Below are 14,663 nucleotides of genomic sequence, written 5' to 3'. Positions count from 1 at the left end.
CTTGTTATCATCAAAACTCTTTAAGGTTCATTGTTAAACATATTTTGTTCCAACAATCTCCCCCTTTTTGATGATGACAAACAATAGTATTTAAAAATTGATCAATTGTTGTTAATCTAATTAACAAGTTGACCTTGGGGTTCTGAGGTTTGTAAGCTCAGAGTCTGAGGTTTGTAAGCTCTAACTCCCCCTGAGTCTGATAGTCTTTAAGGTGAGGTTTGTAAGCTCCCCCTAAGTTCTATCCAGGTTAATTAAATTCATTTTTCGCACAATAATATCAGAGCTTAAAAAAATAATTGAAAGAATTGACTTATAGATAAGAAGAATGGTTCAATTAATTGTTATTTGAAATTTGATACTCCCCCTTTTTGATACACCGATAAAAAGAGATAGAAGTTTTCAAAATTTTCAACTATTAATTAATGGGGCTCAGAGCCTTTAAATACTATCACATATACTCCCCCTTTTGTCATTAGCAAAAGGACATAAACAAAAAGAAGAGATGAGAAAAACATAAGATTAAAGGTTCAGAGCATTTTAAATCATTTTAAAGCATATCAACCATCTTCAAAGATTAACTGAACAAGCATAGCAAGCATTATTATCAAGGCAAATAATAACACACAAGGTATAAACAGTTAATGATAATCAGAAGCAGGAAGAACGGAAATATCAGAAGCTTATAATATCAGAAGCAAAAAGAATTAAATCAGAAGCAGAATTGAACAAAAAATGTTAAAAACCGAAAAAGACAGAAAAATAAGCTAAAAGGGTGCAACTAAGGGTTTGGCTTATTTCTCTAAAATCTTTTTCAGAAGCTCTTGAACATCAGCATACTTCTTGTCCATATCTCTTCTGTAGTTGTCTTCTCTGATCTTGGCTTCTTGCATGTCAGCTTCCAACTTTGATATCTTCAGCTTCTGCTCTAATAGCTCTGTTTCCAGCCTCTTTTTTTCTTCTTTCAGCACTTTGTTCTCCTGAGCTAGAGCCAGGTTAGGTGCATTAGTTTTCTCTAGGATCTCAGAAGGAATACTCAGATGCAGTTCATTAGGCAGGAATTCATCAGGTGCTTTGCCTCTGATACTGAGTGGAGTCTTCACCCAAGTACCAAGAACTTCAACATCTCCAGTATTCTCTTCTATGCCATTCAACCAATCTTCCAGCTTCTGCTTGCCTTGCTCTTGAGCCTCAATACAGGAGTCATGCAGCGCTGAAATTAGGTTGACGACCCTTTCCTTGATCCTTCTCCATTGCTTCTGATAGCTTATTGTATGACCCATATCATTTCTGCTTGCTATCAGTCTGAGAACTTCAGAAGCAATATCTTCCCACACATCCTTTAGAACTTGAGAATCCAGGTATATGGTGGGAGGTGAAGGTTGTTTAGAGGGTTTTGGAGGGGCTAGATGAATAATTGGTAGGTTTAGTGATGATTGGTCATTTGTAGTTACGGATTGGCTGGTTGATGGTTGGTCAGGAGTGGGGTCAACTACCATATCAGAGGCATGATCATTTTGATCATCCTCAGAGGTTAGCTCAGGAACAATGTGTTCAGGAGCGGCAGTTTCAGGTTCAGGTTCAGGAGTGGGTTTAGTAACTGGTTGTTCAGGAACAGAATGTTCAGGAACGGTCTTTTGAGGAGTGACTTGTTCAGGAACAGATAGTTCAGGAACAATTGGTTGTTGTTGTGGGGTTGATGAAGTTGTAGGGGGTGAGGATTGAGGGGGTGAAAAGGCTTTTACTGGTGAAGGTTTTTGTTGAGGGGGGTTTTCTGAAACAACGTTATCAGAAGCAGCTGCTTCTGGAGTTGTCTCAGAGGCTTTCTCTGAGGTTGTGTTAAAGCCAGATTGGGGTAGTTCACCTAGATAATGACTTTCTAGGTGATCTAGAAGTGAAGTATCTTCAGAAGGAATAGAGGATGTGTGAGAATCTTGAGGTACCTTAGATATCAAGGCTGAGTTACCTACTGCTTCTGAAGTTCCATCTTCTGGAGCATCTTCAAAAATGATCATCATATCTTCTTCCTCGTTGTCTTCATCAGTCTTACCAGCAATTTTTCTTACTTCGACCAATTTCTCTTTGTAGAACCTATCACAATCTTCCATACCTAAAGCCTTGAGCTTGTCATCCCTTTGTTGAATGTATTGTGCTTTTTGTTCCTTTTTGCTTGATAAAATATCAGAAGCACGTTCATCTGCCATCCTTTTCATTCTTGGAGTCATCTCAACCATAGGACTCACAAGTTGAAGGGGAGCCTTCTTCTTCTTTAGCTTGGGATCAGCCTCTTCTTTCTCTATTTCTTTAAGAGCTTCCTCCAGCTGCTCTTCGGTGATTACCAAATCTGCCTTACCTTTTCTTCTTTTCTGAGGAATAGAAGCAGCACCAACCTTCTGCATCTTTCCTTTATCCTTGATAGAAACAGGTTTAGCTTCAGACTTAGCAACTTTTTGCTTTTCAGTTTTAGCAATAGCAGCTTCTGACTCAGTACTAGTTCTGGCCCTCTTTCCTTTAGTAGGAGCAACATCAGATTCTGAACTAGTTCTGGTTCTCTTCCCTTTAGGTGCATCAGAAACAGCAGCTTCTGACACAGCAACTGCCTTGGCCTTCTTGCCTTTCCCTTTAGCAAGAGCAGCTTCCTTCTGAGAACTCGCATCTTCCTCCAAGACATACTCAGCTACTAATCTAGCTAAGTGTTCAGGATTACTTTCCTTAACTATGGAAGGAAAGTCCCTGATAATCTCAGATTCTTCTGTGGTCATCTCCAACCACTTCTCATCTTTAGGAGCTGTCTTGAATATGTGCATAGAATGCAATGTCTTGCTACTGATAGTCTTCTCTGCAGTAGAAACTTCGAAGCATTTATCAGAAGCATCCCTTGTTCTTCTCAATAAATCCAGCACTTTCCCTTGATAAAAGATCTCAGAGAGCAATCTTCCATAGGGCACTTGTTTCCTTCCTTTGACTGTGCCTTCATTAATAGCCCAGCAGAGATGATCCAATACATATCTTGGGAAGTTTATCTTTTCCAGATTGGTCATGAAATAAATTGCTAGCTTCTGTTGGTTGTTGGGTTGATCAGACCCACCTGCTCTTTGAAAGAAGCAATCGTTACTGAATTTCACCAACATTCTGTTGTGAATCTCCATTTCAGAAGGCTTAGCATCTTTGTTACCACCCAGAAGAGTGTTGTAGTAGTTTTGCAGCAGGACATCATCCTTCTTAACTATTTCTTGAAACCTTCCTTCTGCATTCATTCTACAAGCTTTAGCAATTATCTCCTCTGTGATGATTACGGGAATACCCATCACTTCAGACCTTATCTCAAGGCTACTGAAGGAAGTGGGATTCAACTCAATCTCCTTCTTTCCTTTCTTTGACCCAGCTTGTTTACCTGCTACCTTCACAGGCTTTCCATTGACGATTTCAGCCCTTAACCAGAAATCTTTGACCAAGTTCGCATATGTTGGCCCATTTAGCATCTTGAAGTATCCGGACAGTTTCTGAGTTTCTACATAACCTTCCATGTCCACTTCGTACTTCTTGAGTGAAGTGAAGTCCACTGGCGATTCTATTTGGACGATTAAGGATTTCCATGGAATATCTATAGTCTTTTCTTTGTAGACTAACCCAGATTCTGTTGCGCCTTGCTTGCTTGAAGTAGATTCTGAAACTTTAGAGCTTGATGATGCCATTTGATGATGATTGAAGAAGATTTAGAGAATTTAGGGTTCTAAGGTTTTTGCGCTTACTTCGCAAGAGGTTTGAGAGCAAAATGTGTTTGTTGTGAGTGAGTAGTGTGTGAATTGACAAAGTGTTAAAAGAAAAACGATTGCAATTCAAAAGAGACAAACAAACACAACATTAATGACAAAATTGGGGGCGCGTGAAAAGTACTTTCAAAGCTATTAAATCATCATTGCCCTTTTAGTTATACACCAACACATACAGGCCACGTAAGAAGTTCACAGAGTAACTACCAAGTTAGTGGGCCAGAAGTTACTTTTAAAAAGTAACTCCCAACGTTTCCACTAATTCAACTATTTGAAAGCAATAAATCCAGCTTCTGGGCTTCAGATTCTGACGTCATCATCAGAAGCGAGTTTTCCTCAGAACCTCAATAAAGAGCTTCTGATGGACTACTGCTTCTGAACTAACTTCAGAACCTAAAATCCTATTCAGGAGCAAGCAAACATCTAATCAGACACGTAGTGCATGTTCAAATTTTTCTTTATAAAATCAAATCTTTCAACAGTTAAAGGCTTAGTAAATATATCAGCCCATTGATTTTCAGTATCAATGAATTGTATATCTAAAATTCCTTTTTGAACATAATCTCTGATAAAATGGTGTTTGATTTCAATGTGCTTAGCTCTTGAATGCAAAATTGGATTTTTAGACAAACAAATAGCAGCAGTATTATCACAATAAATGGGAATACTGTTAGCAGTTATCTGATAATCTTCCAACTGATGTTTCATCCAAAGAAGTTGTGTACAACAACTTGCAGCTGAAATGTATTCTGCTTCTGCTGTAGACATAGCAATAGTTGTTTGTCTTTTGCTAGCCCAGGATATAAGATTATCACCCAGAAATTGACAATTGCCACTGGTTGACTTTCTTTCAATCCTATCACCAGCATAATCAGCATCACAGAATCCAATTAGCTTATAATCTAAGGATTTCCTATAAAGGAGTCCAAGATTAGTTGTTCCTTTCAAATACCTGAAGATTCTCTTGACAGCAGTCATATGAGATTCTCTAGGATCTGATTGGAATCTTGCACACAAGCATACACTGAATAAAATATCTGGCCTAGATGCAGTGAGGTATAACAAAGAACCAATCATACCTCTATACAGCTTCTGATCTACTTTAGCTCCTTCATCTTCTTTGCTTAAGGTGCATGTAGGGTGCATTGGAGTGTTCATCACTTTACAATCTTCAAGTTTGAACTTCTTCAGAAGCTCCTTTGTGTACTTTGATTGATGAACATAGACTCCATCTTTGCATTGATTGATTTGAATGCCAAGGAAGAACTTCAGCTCTCCCATCATGCTCATTTCAAATTCATCCTGCATTAACTCAGAAAATTCCTTGCAAAGAGATGATTTAGTAGAACCAAATATTATATCATCAACATATATTTGCACAACAAGAATATCTTTCCCAAGAGTCCTTCTGAAGAGTGTTGTGTCAACCTGTCCTCTCTTAAAATCGTTCTTGATTAAGAAATTACTTAGTCTATCATACCAAGCTCTGGGAGCTTGTTTCAAGCCATACAGTGATTTCTTCAGTTTAAAAACATGGTCAGGATATTTAATATCCTCAAATCCAGGAGGTTGCTTGACATACACTTCTTCTTCTATGACACCATTGAGAAATGCACTCTTGACATCCATCTGATATAATATTATGACATGATTAACTGCATAGGAAAGAAGTAACCTGATTGCTTCCAACCTTGCAACTGGAGCAAACGTTTCAGTGTAATCAATGCCTTCTTGTTGACTATACCCTTGTGCAACAAGCCTGGCTTTGTTTCTTGTTACTTCACCTTGCTCATTCAGCTTGTTTCTGAATACCCATTTTGTTCCAATAATGTTCTTGTGCTGAGGTTTGGGTACCAGATCCCACACATCATTTCTTTGAAATTGATTCAATTCTTCTTGCATAGCTAGGATCCATCCATCATCTGACAGTGCTTCATCAACTGTTGTAGGTTCAATCATTGAGATTAGTCCAATCATTGACTCTTCTTGTCTGAAATGTGATCTTGTTCTTCTTGGACTATCTTTGTTTCCAATGATTAGCTCCTCAGGATGTGAAGACTTGTGTTTGAATGTGTTTCTGGGAGGATCTTCTTGATGTGAGCCATCTTGTGCTTCATCAGAAGCAGCTTCATCTTGCGCTTCTGATGTGGGTTCAGCTTCTGGACTCTCTTCAGACTCAGCTATCTGATCAGGTTCTGGAGTAGCTTCAGGAACCTGTATCTCTGCAAAACTTTCACCTTGCTTTGAAGTTTTATCTTCAAGCTCCTTGTCATCAAATTTAACGTGCATAGATTCTTCAACACAGAGTGTTTCTGAATTATACACTCTGTATGCCTTTGACCTTTCAGAGTAACCTAAAAAGATTCCTCGTTGGGCCTTGGCATCAAATTTCTTTAGGTAGAGCTTGTTGTTCAGAATGTAACATGTACATCCAAATTGATGAAAGTAAGAGATATTGGATTTTCTTCCTTTAAAGAGTTCATATGCTGTTTTCTCCAAAATAGGTCTAATATAGATCCTGTTTTGAACATAGCATGCTGTATTCACTGCTTCTGCCCAAAAATGTTTTGGTAAATTGTTTCCATGAATCATGGTCCTGGCCATTTCTTGTAAAGTTCTATTCTTTCTCTCTACAACCCCATTTTGTTGTGGTGTTCTAGGAGAAGAGAATTCATGGAAAATTCCATGTTTTTCACAAAAGGCTTCAAATGGCTCATTTTCAAATTCTCCACCATGATCACTTCTGACTTTCAAAATATTTGATTCTTTTTCAGATTGAATTTGAGTGCAGAAGCTACTGAATACATCACACGCAACATCTTTACTCTTTATGAATTTCACCCAAGTCCATCTGCTGTAATCATCAACAATGACTAATCCATATTTACTTCCATATAAGGATGCAGTACTCACTGGTCCAAATAAATCAATATGGAGTAATTCTAAAGGTCTTGAGGTTGAAACAATGTCTTTGGTTTTAAAAGATGATTTCACAATTTTCCCTCTCTGACATGCACCACAGAGTGCATCTGAATGATAGTCAATGTCTGGTAGCCCTTTCACAAGTTGTAACTTACTAAGCTTAGAGATTAACCTCCAGTTAGCATGTCCCAACCTTCTGTGCCACATCCATTTCTTATCATTCACTGATAGTAGGCAAATCACCTTCTGATCAGCCAGTTCAGAAAAATTGATTTTATAGACATTGTCAACTCTCTTTCCTTTGAACACAATGGATTTGTCTTCCTTGTTGATTACTGTACAGTTGGGCTTTTCAAAAAGCACATCATAACCATTATCACAAAATTGACTAATGCTCAAAAGGTTATGTTCAAGACCATCTACCAACCATACATTATTAATTGAGGTAGAGGAATTACCAATAGTTCTTGTACCTATGATCTTGCCTGACTGGTTGCCTCCAAATTTCACATTTCCTCCCTCTTTCATTGTTAGGCTGAGGAACATGGACTTGTCTCCTGTCATGTGTCTTGAGCAACCGCTGTCTAGGTACCATGATCTTTGCTTTGGCACTGCTCTTAGACATACCTCGTTTTCATCTTCTGAGTCTGAATCTGATCCAGCTTCTAAAGTTGCTGTTGCTACCAACCCAACAACTACCTTTGCATCTTCATCAGCTTCCTCTTTATCAGATCCAGATTCACTACCCAAATCATCCCAGGTTGCCATTAAACTCTGCTTAATCTGCTTCTTGAATTTGCTTGGTTTGAATGTAGACCTCTTTGACTTGTCCTTTGACTTTTCTCTTTGAAGATCAGGGCATTCAGCAATGAAGTGTCCCGGCTTCTTACAGTTGAAGCATCCCTTCTGATCTTCTTTCCTGGAGCTTCTGGAGTTACCCCTTTTGGCGAGAAACTTTCTGTTCTTCTTGGCCAGATATTGAAGTCTGTTTGAGAGCATGGCCATTTCAGCAGCATCTGGTTCAGAATCTGAACTTGACTGTTTTTCCTCTTCAGATTCAACCACTTTGAGAGCTTTTGATGACTTGCCTTTGGATGGAAGAGCTATTGATTTACTCTTCTTAGTAGACTCATGTTCATTAAGACTTAACTCATGAACTTTGAGAGAACTAACAAGATCTTCGACACTTAAAGTGTTTAAATCTTTAGCTTCCTCAATGGCAGTCACCTTCGGTCTCCATCTGGCAGGTAAGCTTCTGAGAATCTTGCTTACATGATCAGAAGCAACATAGCTCTTCTTTAGAATCTGTAGCCCAGAAACTAAGGTTTGAAACCTTGAGTACATCTCCTCAATAGTTTCATCATCCTTCATCTTGAATAACTCATACTGATGTACAAGCAGAAGAGCCTTTGCTTCTTTGACCTTCTTGCTCCCTTCATAATTTGAACAGAGAGAAGCAAACATAGCTTTAGCAGTGGATTTGTCACTCATCTTCATGTACTCTGCTTTGGGTATGGCAGTGACAAGAGCTCCTCTGATAATATGATGCTTCTTGTAGAGTTTCCTCAGTTCTGGAGTATGTTTCTTTCTATCCACAGCAGCTCCTTCTTCATCAAGGACTAAATCACCAACACCATCTTCCAGAATATCCCATAATTCTTCATCTAGGCTCATGATGTAACTGTAAAAATTGGTCTTCCACCAAGAGAACTCTTCAGCATCTCCATTGAACTTTGGAACTTTTCCAACACTGGTTTTCTTACTATCACTATAATCATGTGAGACATTTTTATAGCTAGTATCACCAGAACCATTAGGAGGAGGAGTAGACATGTTTTTCTCAGATCTTTGACTGTTGCACGGTTAAGTGTTACACAACAGACCAAGGCTCTAGATACCAATTGAAGGTGAGAAAAACACAAGAAGGAGGGTTGAATTGTGTTTTAGAAAAATTCTTCGTTTCTCCTAAAAACTGAACACACTGATCAGAAGCTAAGCGAGACAGCTTCTGAAGTGATAATCAGAATCTAAATGCAGCGGAATAAAACAGAGAGAGAGAAGAAGAACGACACAAAGCAATTATACTGGTTCCTTCCACAATCCGGAAGTAGTCCAGTCCCCCTTGCACTTCCAAGGAGATTTCACTAAGAGTAATATCTGATTACAATTGCTCAAGCACACAAGCAAGAGACTTCCTTTGCTCAAGCACACAAGCAAGAGACTTCCTTTGCTCAAGAACACAATCAAGAGACTTCCTGCTCAAGCACAATTGCAAGAGACTTCCTAACTAAACAAAATTACACAGAAAATTGTTTAAGGTTGAACACTTGATATACAATCAGAGGTGCTCACAATACAAATCAGATACAGACTCAATGGACTTAAGAATTTCTAAGATATGACTTTAAGACACAGAAATTCTAAGTGAATGCAGAACAATTTCAGCAGAGGTTTGGCACTTGTAAAATGTTGTGAGTCTTTCGTTCAGCGTTCTTGCATTACCAAATCTCTAGGTCTTCACTCCTTTATATAGAGGTGTGAAAGAGACGTTGTGAAATTGCCAGCACACCAAAGAGTCGTTGTTGAAGCTTGATCTTTCACCAATGATCTTTTGCCTGATTTGGTTGTTGTCCTATGAAGAACCAATTTGAAATCCATTCCTTATCCAAAGGAACATCTATGCAGGCAAAGCTGTATTCTGGAGCTGTTTTCTTGTCTTGTAGCGTGGACACAAAATAGAGTAGTGGAGAAGGTGGTTGTACAGTTCGTACAATAGTACAATGTCAACGCTTTCGTCCAAATTGTAAGCACATGCCTTCAAACGCCTTTGAAATGACCGTTGCAATGTTCCACTAATTTTCTGCTATGTTTTCGAATCCAATAGACAGCTTTTGCAATGTAGATTCTTCAATCTTTGAATCTTTTGCAAATCCAGTTGATCTTCAGCTTCTGGTGAAATGACTTCTGATGAGGCAGCTTCTGATGATGCAGCTTCTGATGAAGCAACTACTGCAGCTTCTGATGGTGCAGCTTCTTCAGCTTCTGATGATGTAGCTTCTGATAATGTGGCTTCTGGACCTCTTGTCTTCAGGAGCACTATTCTTCAGAAGCGCTATTTCTTCAGGATCAGCTTGACTTCAGGAGCGAATTGCCTTCAGAATCACCTAAGCTTCATTTTCTTTTGCTCTTTATTTGCTCATTCAGAACCAATTAATGATGTAACTTTTTAACTGTGGTCCTGTACACTCGAACAAATATTAGCTAGTCCAATTTACAATTTTTAATACCTTGTTATCATCAAAACTCTTTAAGGTTCATTGTTAAACATATTTTGTTCCAACAAGGCATTGGTAGGGAGGCTAGCATGCATCACTAGCCAGCAAAAATGTCTTAGATTTTAAGAAACTGGAAGCCTCCAGATCCAACTCCAACAAATAACTGGCTCTACTTGTTGAGTTAGGTTACGATCTAACCACCTATATCCATAGCTAGCTGAGTATTGACCATTTCGAGAAGCACTCCAAATGAGTCTATCCTCGGTGTCATTATCAATGGTAATGCTACGAATGCAATCTTGGTAAAAAATGAGACCTGATGTTTATGTAACTCATAAACTTTTCTATTCATTTCTTAACCTTCAACTAAAATGAGTAACCAATTCTATTTTCAACTACCAAGTACCGATGGTTTTTTTGCCTTGTAATATCCAAATCCATTTTGTTGAATATTGATGCCTTCTTGAATGACAAAGAAGAAGATACTTTAAAAGTGAAATATTGAAATTCTGACGCACCAAAAGATCTCTATATGAATTTGAAAGGAAATATTACTAAAAACGATTCTTCTCAAATTCACAAAGATATTACAATGCTTTAGGTCAGTCATGATTTTAGGGGATTTTGATTCACCAACAATGATAACTTCATCGTTATTCACTTCAATACTCAATAAAATGGAGTTGGGCATTACAACACGAAAAAACCATAAGCAAACAAAAGTTGGAAATAGTTGGCTCCTAATTTCAATTAAAAGTAAAAACATGAATAGAAAATAAAAACTACATAAATCTACACGTATAGGACCCCAATTAATTGTGTTTCATACAAAGTGTCATACTATTTAGTTTTTTTTTTTTTTACTCTTAAATATAGAGGAGACAAATAAATACAAAATTTTAAACGTATAGTCAAACTATCCATAAACTTTCTATGAAAAATATGTTAACGAAATATAATCAAATGAGAAATAGAACAATAATCAAAATTAGAGTAACACCATGCAAATAAGTAATAACACAAATGTTTTATATAAAAAAAAACAGAGAATTGCTTTTCCGACATTCAGAAGTTCTGTATAACACAAGTAAATTACTAAAATACCCCCAGCTCAAACTATCCATAAACTTTCTATGAAAAATATGTTAACGAAATATAATCAAATGAGAAATAGAACAATAATCAAAATTAGAGTAACACCATGCAAATAAGTAATAACACAAATGTTTTATATAAAAAAAACAGAGAATTGCTTTTCCGACATTCAGAAGTTCTGTATAACACAAGTAAATTACTAAAATACCCCCAGCAGTAGTTAACTACCGTTGGGTTATAACTAGAAAACCAGCGACAGTTAACTGCCGCTGGGTTTTTTGATCATTTACTTGTGTTCCTAGGACATTTTGAATGTCAAAAAAGCAACTGTCAAAAAAAAAAAATATAGGTAACCGAAAAGATGAAAAGTGAGTACCCCGAATGGGAACAACTTGGTCTCTACTCTCGTGTGGTGAGGCAAAAGACAAAAATTAAGGACCCAAACAATATGACAAGAATTATTGAGAAAATGCAAACCATCAAAGGATTTGAAAGTCAAGATAAATAGCAACCTTCAAATATTTAAATTTTTAACAAAAACAAAAAATGGGTAGATAAGATTGAAAAGTGTTTGAAAAAAGAATGGATGGTTTTTGATATTTAACAAAGTGTGGTGGTGAAAAGAAAAAGAGATGAGGTGCTAACTATGAAAGCTTCTAACTCATTTTCCAAGTCCACAAACTATTCAATGAACTTGTTATTGTTGTTGTTCTATCACTCAAAGCAATGTTTTTATAAATAGGGCACAAATAAACACTAAAAAATATTTTTTTCTTTTTCTTTTCACATTGTGCAAAAGGAGAGAAGCAAGAAAAGGAGGGTAGTAGCTAGCTTAGAAAACAAAAAAGGAAAGAAGAGTGAATCTCTCTATGTTTGTATGTTTGAACTTAATTTGTAGGCGAAATTAATATGACTGTTATATTGTGATGTTAAACCAAATGGTACAAGCATGTGATGATCGGCCAAAATGTGTAAAACTTAAAAGTCACTCAAAAGTAAATTTGACTTGTATCAAAAAAATGGTAAAGTGGAATATATAAAATTAACAATTGTTATCTTATTTATTTTCTCGTATGTAGAGGTCTTGTGTATGAGAGAAAGGACAAGGAATTGAAGTTGGAGACCATGTGAGAAGTTTGTTAACAAAGGTACAATGCAAATTAACTGTGTAGAACTTATGATCACAACCTGCTTAAAAACATTGAACTTTATGCATTATTAGACAGGGCTTTGGTTAGCAGCATTATGGGATCACCATGAACTAATGAGTTTTTAGCTGTAGATATATAATTAAAAATTTAATAATTAAGGTTTAAAACAGAAAACTTGTTGGAGTTTAAGTGTGAATAGTCGGTCTCACATTTACCTAGAAATGGAGGAAATGTCTATAAGTGATTTATATATCTAATGTCTAAAGATTTTGAGTAAATATGTTTGTAAAAGTCTTTTAGAGTCGGGGTATTGAACATTCAACCAATGACTACTCGCGGCTCTCTCCAAACTCTCCAACACAACTTTTTGATTATAAAATTAAAAGGTGTTATACATTTAATTAAATATTTTTGTTATCATGTTATTGGTATGAAGTGTTCACAGTTGTTTAGCAGTGACTAATTTCTATTGAAGAATCTTTGAGATCGAACCTCTAACCTCTTGCTTAAGGGGTCCTAGTCCCATACCACTTGAATCAACATAGTAGCTGCAAGAACATGTTGCCCTGGGAGAACGGTTCTCCAACCTGTCGGCCAAGTCATTCTCCTCCAATGGCCTAGAACAAAATTCTATGTTCTTGTGTTTTAAGAACAATATGAAGAACCAGTGTTGTTGATGCTCTTACGGATCAAAATCCTTTCCATTTACGGATCAAAATCACTTATGCTTTGTTGCATTCCATACAAATTAACCTACCAACATTTTCAATCATAGGAAAGGAAGTGAAGAATTTAAGGTCTGTTTGGTAAGCGAGAAATAGGGACGAGAGAGAAACTGAAGAGAGAAGTATGAGAGAAAGTAGCAATTTCTTTCGTTTGGAGGAGCAGAGAAACAGGCGAGAGAGACAAAATTTTGATGGGGCCCACGCTCTTGTGGTTCTCCTCAGATTTGCGAAGAAAGAAGAGAGAAAGCATCAACATTTCTTTTTTTTTCTTCCTATTATGCCCTTCTCTCATAATCCCATCACGTTGAGAAAGGGATAATGTGATATCCCCCGTACAATATCATTGTGATCGTGTGAGTGCTGAAACTTTTTTTTTTTTTATAAAGAACTTAAGCTTATCTATAACTTTTATTATGTTGGTTTTGAATGAGTACTTGGAAATATTACTAGTTCAATAAAATAGTAAATTATAATTAAATTTATTATATTATAATATCAAAATTAATAATTAATTAGTTGATCTAATTAATATAACTAATTGAAAATTAAAGTATATAATAAAATTCATTGATTTCCCTTAAAACAAAATAGAATTAATTAATTTAATTTTGCTAGAATGTGTTTTTAATTCAAGGGTATTTTTGTACTTTCAAAAATAATCAATACTTTTTTCTCTTCTATTTCTTTCTTCTTTCTCTTGTACCTAACAACCCATCAAATATTTCTTTCTTCTTTCTCTTGTACCAAACAACTCATCAAATCTACTCTATTTTTCACATCTTTCTCTCTTCTCTCATTCTCTCTCACCTCTTTCTCTCTTCTCAATTTCTTCTCACAACCAAACATAGCGTTACTAAAAACGCGACTTAAGTCCCAAAATCCTGGTTTTTGCGACTTTGCATAGCTTCAACGACTCAAATCCATAGCAAAGTCCCAAAAACAGGCAAAATCTTATCAAAATCGCACAAAATAGTGAAATCCATTCAAAATCGCAGGATTTTGATGGATTTTGTTCATTTTTTGATAAGGGTCAATTTTCTGACCCGGTTCGTAAATTAACCCGATTTGAATCTATGACCCGTTCTATAAATACCCAAGAGCCCAAAAATTTTCATTCTTTCACTTCCCCCACATTTATGTATATCTATTTTGTGGACTTTGAACTTTAGTCATTTATGACTGTATACAATTTATAACATATATTTAACATTATTTTTGTTTTGGTAGAATCCTCGATTTTGATTGCGATTTTACGAGTCCCGACTTTGTTATCCTGCAACGATTCTACAAAAGTCCTTGAGTAAAATTCTTCGATTTTGATTGCGATTTTACGAGTCCCGATTTTGCTACTTCCTTTCGACTTGAAGTAAAGTTCTGATTTTGATAACCTTGAGCGTTAGAGTAAAAAGGCTTTATGCAGTCATAATAAAATGGGTAAATTACACTCACCTCCCCTGAGGTCTTCTTAAATTACACTAACCACCCCTCTAGTTTTCAACCAAACACTAACCTCCCCTCCATGTAACACCGTTAGCTCTCAGTTAAATAACCCTTTCAAAAACCTCACCCTCACTTACTCAACAATATTATCATGTTTTTGTCATCTTTACATTTCTTTAAAAGCATCACCTTGTAAATTTTCTACCGCTGTTTCGTCTTCACCGCTGACAAAACCGTCATTGAAATCATAATGTTAGTGCTATTTAACAATACCTCAAGGGAGGT

Source organism: Medicago sativa, chromosome 6 (genome assembly GCF_051527215.1).
Source record: "Medicago sativa cultivar Bolivia chromosome 6, Bolivia_mono, whole genome shotgun sequence".
Classification (NCBI taxonomy): Eukaryota; Viridiplantae; Streptophyta; class Magnoliopsida; order Fabales; family Fabaceae; genus Medicago; species Medicago sativa.
Note: the sequence above shows the minus strand (reverse complement) of the source record.